Here is an 8,441-nt window from a genome sequence, read left to right on the forward strand (position 1 = left end):
CAAATTGGAAAAAAAAAATAACAATAAGAAATAAACATGCAGTCTTAAAATGTATGCCCTATACAGTGCATACACTGTATAGTAAAAATGGGTGTGAGTAGAAGGGAGTGTAGCAAAATTTGCAGTACGGTAATGGTAACGGTAGTACCAGCAGCAGTAGCAATAGGAGCCTACCACTGTATCTGCATAGCATGAAAATCAAAGTGGTATTCCATTCATAATGAATACCTTTATTATCATCCAAATGAAATATTCAAGTAGATTGATTGTTTCTCTAGCTTTTATAATTTTCCACTCCACCCCAACATGTACCTAGCCTACAATCTAGGCAGAGGATGCACCTACGGTCTTTACTGTCACACAATTTTTCATACCAACAACTGCCACTGATTCATAGTCGATAATAAGAAAACAACAACTAAAGCAAGACAGGATATAGGCTGTGGATGCTTCCACTGTTGTGGTAGTCTTGCCACACCAGACATATCACTTAGCAAAGACAACAGTCTTACCGCATCAGACGTTTTGTGTAACAGCAAAGACAGTGTAATATAGCTGCTTCCTCCACCTACTGTAAAAACCAAAATTTTTGAGGTGTGGAAGTTTAGGCGCATTTCGCGCAACCAGACGTTAGCCCGTAAATTGCATGCCATACGTTCCAGTGTCCTATTTCCACAGAATTAAAAACACACAAAATTCACCTTACCAGACCGAGCGCAAAAGATTGCTCACACGAAAATATCCACTTTAAGAATAGGATATAGGCTAACATGTACACGGTACCCAGAATTTGGCACCATCACACTTGCACAGAAAGACACAAACACATCACCCCATCCTTAGACCATGCTTCTGGCATACGCATTAGATCTCACAACTTCTCAAATAAAACTTAAAGGCACATGGTCCCGGTGGTTTAGTCAAATGCGTATGCGGGCGCACGGCGCAAGTTTCCTATAGAGACCTACGCTATCGACTCCTCTTTAGCGCTTACGCTGTGACCCATTTCCCCCGAGTCCGAAGAGGTCCAATCCACTGTGGTCAGTGGTCCGATCACAGTTCGGCTCATGATTCAGCTGAGGGGACGACAGCTTTAGCAAACTTCTTTTGTGATGTCATAATAAGAAGCACATATGCACAGGCATTACTACAGACTGCATGATGCACAGAGAAGACAACGAAGGCAACGTTACCTAGCAAGACCTACGCGCTTTACTCTTGATAACAGCTCAACTTCGGCAATCTTCGTATCAATGCTAGCGGTGATCAGCAGTATCATCAACAGCGCCCTCTACACTACCGGGACTATGCGCCTTTAAATAAGTTTGCAAGAACAAGTTGAGCAAAACAAGTCAAGCAATACCAAAAGCAGTAATACAAATTCAATCAGATAATATCCATTGTCTCAATTTTATTCTCCCTAAAAGCCCATATATCATTACTGGAAATGATCATACACAATAATGAGTGATTACATAATTTCAGTACATACATGTATAAAGATTTAGATACTTTTTATATACAGTTATGGATAGGCTGGATAATTCATAGACAATAGGCATGATTTGATTTTACATGTATTTGCAGTTGACCCAGGCATTTCAACCCCCATAATGTGAAACCCACAATTTTATGTAAACAATGCAAATGACCAAAGGACATAGAAAAATAATCTGCAAGTACAGTGTACATTGTATGTATAATCATGATGAAATTCTTTAGCCATGTTGTTAGTAAGATATTTGAATCATATGGAGAAGGTACTGATTTCTTTTACATTTGTCATTGACAAATGATTCTACTCTCAGAATCAAAGGACCCAGCTTGAGGTGACAGACCTCCTTTAGATTAATGCATGACAGATTTTGAATGGCTCACCACTACATCTGGGACTGCCACAAAAGAGTAACACTCGTTCAATGCAATCTCTGATTCAAGCAAGAATATTTCACACACATTGCAACAATATACATGTAAAAGTCATGACATCACATTGAATAAAGTGATAAGGGCAGTGAATATTGTATGTTCTATATTTCCATGAAACACACACACACATCCTATATTCCTCTCAGAGACTTTCTTGGCGTATCCAGTACATGTTTTAGAAAACATCACTGAAAAAAAAAAAAACTTTGGTAGGCATCAATGAAATATCTAATTTTGTATACACAAAGTCAGTTCAAAAGATACATCAATAAAACTGAAAGAAACCAGACATCTCTGACACTTAAAAAAAGGAATAATAATAATGAATATCACACTAGTGTTTACACCTCACACAAGAAAGAAATTTACAGGTATGCATAATATTGTATGCAGATATACACAGCTAGGAACACAATACCATGAAAACAATCTATATTGCGATGCAACTGTTTGTGTCTTGTCTTGCAGGTTCAGGGCAAATCATCTCTGTTGTTTCAATGCACTTTGAAATTATTTGTAATGTTACTTAATCTGTTTTCATCACATTGTAGCAAAGTGTTGTTTGAAAGAAAAAATGTTCATGATTTCTTTCCAACATTCCACTGCAAAGTTATGTAAATCTCTCTCCTCTCACTCTTTCTTTCTGCCTTTCTTTTTTCTTTCACACTTTCTATCTATCTATCAATCTCTGGAATTGGGTCCTCTCAGAGTACAATTCTTCACCTCTTAACTCATTCAGCTATAATCAAATTACTACTTTGACAACTAGAGAAGCACTCTGAGAGCGAAGACCTCTGCCAAGCAGCTCATTTCCACTATTGATCTTGTTCTCCAAATGGTATTAGTGATTTCCACCCATGCATATGGATGCCATGCACGCTGAAAATCACCCGATTTCCAAATATAGAATCCTTTTGTTACATCATCAATTTCCAGTTGCGCAGAAATTAGAGCACACATTTCAGTGCGCATATGCAAATCTCAAATACGCACAGCTTGAACTCCCAGGTTCATTGACCCTACCGGCCAAAATATCGAAAATCCTTCATAAAATCTACAAAACTTTCTGGATCACTACCAAAATTTGATGATCTGTTCCTTGTGTCACTATCGACTTTTCCTGCATGTCTCATTCAAATCCATTCACAAATTTTTTAGTTATCTTGCAAACAGACAAACCAACGCTGATAATCACTTAAACTCCTCTTTCCTTGGCGGAGGTAAAGAGTGAGACAGTGAAGGAAAACTTCAGTGAATGGCAAAAAGCACACCAACCGATCCGAATACACACATACTGGCTCTAAGGCAACATTATGCAATGAGCTATGTGTCGTCATCTATACCCATTTGTTATTCAAGTGAAATAACTGCTGCACACTCTCTATTAATGCCAGAAGAAACTGGTCAAATGTATCAGAACATTTATTATGTGGAATGACAGTGTTTTTTTTTTCTTATTACATATACATCATATCATACACTGTATTTCAGGCAGTGATTTAAATTCATGTATGGCAAAATGACCCAATGAAAATAAGTTCACAATACATTGTAGGCCTAACTGTATTTGGAATAATCATCAATCTTACCAGAGTTCAAATACATACGTAAAGTTGCATTGATTGAAAGAGCAAAGGTCTCATTACAGTTGAGTGCATGCTACAGCAGTTTATGAGTAGCATCATTTACTATTGTAGGTATGAATCCCAATCCACTCTAGACACATCAATACAATTGGTATCCTTGTTATACCAATTTTCTCCTTTAAAAAACATAAGAAGACTTCTGCATCATTTTAAGACATAAAACCAGAAAATTAAAATGGCAGACAAAACTGCAAGCTAACAAGCACACACACACACACACACAAAAAAAAAAACACATAGAAAAACAAGCAAAGACTTTCAATTAATCTCACTGCCGGCACACAAACATCAAATGTTTTTCTAAAGCTAATGTATCTCCATATATGCTGAAAACAAATCCTCTGTCTACTCCCAATTCATCCAGGGAGCAAATATAAGTATGATCACAAAAAGGCTAATCATCAATGATAGCTAATCAGGGTCATCCCACGAGACCGACATCGATGAGTCATACAGCCCGTGATTTCAACACTAGGTAAAAACAGCCCACGAGTTCGACAGATACAACACGGGGCTTAATGTGTCGGTCTCGTGGGCCTTGTTAGTTTAGTGTCGAACTCATGGGCTGTATGACCCGTGAGCTGTATAACTCATGGGCTGTGTGACTTATGAGCTGTATGACTTGTGGCCTGTATGACTCGTGGGTGTCAGTCTCGTAACGTGCACCCAGCTAATCATTGGTGATAAGAGCTTTCCCCTTAGACATGAGGAGCATCCACACAACGTCTAATCTTTATGACTTAACTATCAAGCCACAGTCCCACTTGATTACACCACAAACCAGAAGAAATAGAAACACACAGTGCTAGCAATAAACCAGATAATATGATTGATACAGTAAAGTACTCCACACAGTGCAGGTTGACCTGGAAGCTAAGGGGAGAATGGGATTCACAGAGAGAACATGCTACCTTTTTGAGTTAGTTGATTACTTTATTTTATATTCATTCTATCATTATCACCACTAGATTCACTCATGCATGTGCAGTCCATTCGCCTTGCACATGAAATACACAGGGAAAACAACTTTTCCTAAGAAATCAAGCTACTATAATTTTCAGCATTTTTTCGCACCATTGGCCCATACAAACTGCTTTTACATGAGAGTGACTCTTTGATCTTTAGTCTTCCCCGAGAAGAAATGTGAGAAATTTTGGTGGCAGATTTCAACGATCAAAGTTCTTACTACTGAAATCCGCAAACATGACTGCCATTTCAGTAGGCAGCAACACCACCCCGAAGTTGCAGAACACCAGAGAAATGCTGAGCACAACTAGAGCCGAAACCTTGTGTAGAATAATGTAACACGGACTGAATTATTAAGACTATCACGGATGAAAGGTATGGTCAACATTATGAGTATCACGAGCGGACCCCATATTGAAGTTCCAAATGAAACAGCAATAATAGTTTCCTTTTACCCTCTTTTGCGTGATTCTACACCTTGCTGGGCAATATTGCCATGAGCCCATCTACGAGGCCTGATCCCAAGGGCTCACCAGCAGGGAAACCCTACAAAATGAAACAGAAAAGTGAATGGGGAAACCTGCTCTAGTGAGTCTAAGAACTCGGGGACCTAAAAAGAAGGGCAAAAAGCCTGTGGCAAAGAAGTACTTCCTGGAATTGTGGGTGGATTTGACAAATATTAGAGTCTTTAATGAAAAGAATGTCAGAATATTTGCCATATACAACTGCAACTGCCACTTGCTCCACCACGGATACACAACATAGTACAGCTTCAGAGATTGTGAGTTTTCTTGATGAGCATGAAGATGATTTTGAAACGCTTGACACTGGAGACATACTAGATAAATACCCAATGGATAAGGTTGAATAAGTCCACAAGCAGCAGGATGATGAAGAAAAAGTTCTTCCCCTTGTGCAGAAATATGCAATTGACTTTCTCCTAAATATTCATGGCATAATTGTTGTTGTTCATTTTCCATCTGTGAAGATGGCTGGATAGCCCATATTCAGCTACGCTAAGCTGGTCTTCCATGGGGTCCAGTTGGATGTGGGGTAGGACCACTTCACCGGGTTAGACACCCTGCTCTTTGCGATGAATGAATGAAGCGGGATCTTTTACGTGCATGAGCTGTGACTCTCTCATACACGGGACCTCCATTTTATGTCCTATCCGAGGGACAGAGTGTTTTGCCTCTTGCTAGAGGGGACGGTATGTTTACACACAACATTGCTCAGTCCAGACTCGGGTTCGAACCCGGGCCGCGTGATCGTGAGGCAGACGCGCTACCGACTGAGCCAACTCACCGCCCTTAATGATTACACTTCAAATGGTAAATTCTGGTCCAATCTTAATATTGTGTCCAAATATTGTGTCCAATCTTAATATTGTGTCCAACTCAAAACAATGCACAGGGATCCTCTTCAGCTCATGGATAGAGCATAATAATTAAAAACCTCGCAGTGCTAAGCATCAACTCATAATTTTACAAGATTGCACAATTCCAAAAATGTCTACATAGGGCTAAAACTAGAAGCTTATCATTAAAGTTTAAAACTACAAGTTAATCTTTCTGATCAGCAGACCTCTACTTGTGAACCTACATACTAATACTAAAAGTAGCCAGATCAATCAGACTTTATCACTTCTTCACATCATCCAGCCTGCCTGATAATAATCACTAGCTGCTACCTTGACCAGGGCACTTAAAGGGATTGTATAGTTTTGGTTGAGACCTAATTTCATGTTTCTAACATTTTTTGGTGAGATAATGAGAAAACTCTTATGAAATATGAAAGAGCATGTAATTCCATGAGGAATTCAACGTTTATTTGATGAAAATTGGTTTTGAAATGGCTGAGATATCCAAAACAGAGTGATTTTAATAAGTGTGGGACCCATACTTTATTACGATTGCTTTGTTTTACTTTGTTTTTGGATGTTTCAGTCATTCCAAACCCGATTTTCATCAAATAAACTTTGAATTCCTCTTAAAATGGTATGCTCTGTACTATTTCCTAAGTGCTTTCTTGGTATCTCGCAAAAAGTTAAAAGCCCAATTCTCATCTCCACCAATACTGTACTATCCCTTTAAAAAGCAAGATGGACACAGAACTCCTGCTGTGTCTTCTTCTCAATTCAGGAAGGATTAAAATCCATGATGGCAAGAAACCCTACAGACTCCACTAAAGGACATATAAACAGATAAAAAACAGTTCCCACCAGAACTCAAATCTTTTCGGCAGGAACCTCCCATCCCTGATTGTTCTAGATTGTTCCTTTCTCAATCCCTAAAAGAGGTTGAATCACAAGCAAGCATGTCTGTATTATGTTGGTGATATATGGTTAAAAAAACTACTAAAGCCTTCATAATTTTGTGTAATATCTTTGTAAAATATGATACAAATGCTAGATTCCACTATATAACAATTACAGGCAAAAAAGCAATGCAACATACACTAGCAGATGAAAAACCGCAAGTGGAGTATAACAAATGATTATATAATCATATAGTAACTTAAAAAAACAAAACAATACTTTTGGCCCCTTCAATTGGAGGATAAGACATTGTAATTCTAAATCAAACTGCTACATATCATATATGACTTTATAATTCAACCACTCAATATTTACATATTATTCAAGGCCCTAAATATTGCAGCATCAAAAACTTGAGTTTACTTAAGATTAAGAAGTTTTGCTTAGAAAAGCTATTTTTCTTTTCTCAGCAAACAAGCCACAAATCTTTAAAGACAGCACAAGCTTTCAATACATTCACACATCTTTCTAAACCTGACAAATTTGAGGCATGGAACTGGCAAGGTGGTATATGACAGATATACCTGAGGAGGACACATATACCGTTATCTGCTTACTATCAAAGAATGGACACAAATCACTAGCATACAGTCCGTGTGGACATTTCTCACTACCAAGCCTGGACATTCGTTATTTGAATCCTCCCTGAGCCGATGCATGGCTGTTCCGCAGTAAATGCAGAATATTTAAAAGAGTTTTTTCCACTAAGAAACATATCTCTTTCACATTGCCCTGAGTGGACAAAAGTCACTCACAAATTACGAACACAGATTCTAATCATCTCAGCAATATTAAAAAGACCTCCCTCATTTCTTTGCCAGGAATGTGACTGACACAGCGCACTGAAAGACTTCATTATTGTTATCATTATTATTATTATTGGAATACTCCTCAGTTATCAATTGTCCACATTATAGACACTGAATCGTCATAATACTGCCTCAGGTGGACAGTCATAATCACAATACTGATTGTCCTAGATTGACAGTGTCCATTTGACCTTCTATTTGTATTATACACCTTTAGTTAAAATTTCCATCACACACTGTGGCTGTCAGCCATGAAATTTTGTTTGAGTAAGAATGGATAGCGCATGGCTGACGTCACCCATTTTCATTGACTCCCTTGTTAAACTCACGATTGACCCCTAAGTTTTTGTTCCATCGCACGGCTCTGATGTCACAATAAACAAACATTTGCCGCGCGCACTCATCAATCACAAACGCGCTTACAAGCGTGTACTTTTGTCACTCATTTTTTAAAACAACTTCAACCGACAGGCTTTGCGTACATACGTACACGTACGGTGACTGTGCTGTGTGGCTACTCATTCGTCTTTCATGGAAAATGGTTGCCATTTCCGTGCTAATTCCAGAATCTGTGTGGAACACATCTGTTGACGTTCTAGGTGTCGTAAAAAACAAAGTGTATGGTCTTTTGTACTCATGCAATGGAACAAGATTTTGCACTCGGTGAAAGAAGAGGCCTCTATTTAACTTGGCTTCGCCTTGTTGAATAGAGCGCCTCTATCTTTCACCTTGTGCAAAATCTTGTACCATTGCACTCACTATTTATATAATAAC

The sequence above is a fragment of the Diadema antillarum genome, unplaced genomic scaffold (genome assembly GCF_040938485.1).
Source record: "Diadema antillarum isolate AM-2024a unplaced genomic scaffold, OU_Dant_1.0 seq00000839_RagTag, whole genome shotgun sequence".
Taxonomy (NCBI): domain Eukaryota; kingdom Metazoa; phylum Echinodermata; class Echinoidea; order Diadematoida; family Diadematidae; genus Diadema; species Diadema antillarum.